Consider the following 428-nt stretch of genomic DNA (forward strand, 5'->3'; position numbering starts at 1 on the left):
CCCCCCCAGCTTCATGACCCAAACAACAACAATAAAAGAAACAACAAAAAAGAAAATTAAAAATGAAGTTGTTCTTGTATTTCCTCTCAGCAGTCTCGACAAACAAAATGGATACGTCTTGCGTGGTCACCATCTGTCAAGGTCCGTTGGCATCTTCCTCTGTCAAATCATTGTGTTCCGGTCTCCTCCCTCCCTCTCTGTTCCATTCCTCTGTAACTATCTCTTCAGCTTTGGTGATTGGGGGGAGGTGAAGAATATCTGTGTTTCTCGGAATGACGCCTGTTGTTGATTTGGGGTTTTAAAAAAAATGTTCGTTCTCTCTCTCTTCTTTTTCCTCTTTTTCCTCTTTTTCCTCTTTTTTCCCCTTTTTTCTCTTTTGTTTTTGTTTTGTTTTGTTCGTTTATTCGTTTTTGTTTCGTTTTGTTTTT

Source organism: Aplysia californica, unplaced genomic scaffold (genome assembly GCF_000002075.1).
Source record: "Aplysia californica isolate F4 #8 unplaced genomic scaffold, AplCal3.0 scaffold00017, whole genome shotgun sequence".
NCBI classification, from domain to species: Eukaryota; Metazoa; Mollusca; class Gastropoda; order Aplysiida; family Aplysiidae; genus Aplysia; species Aplysia californica.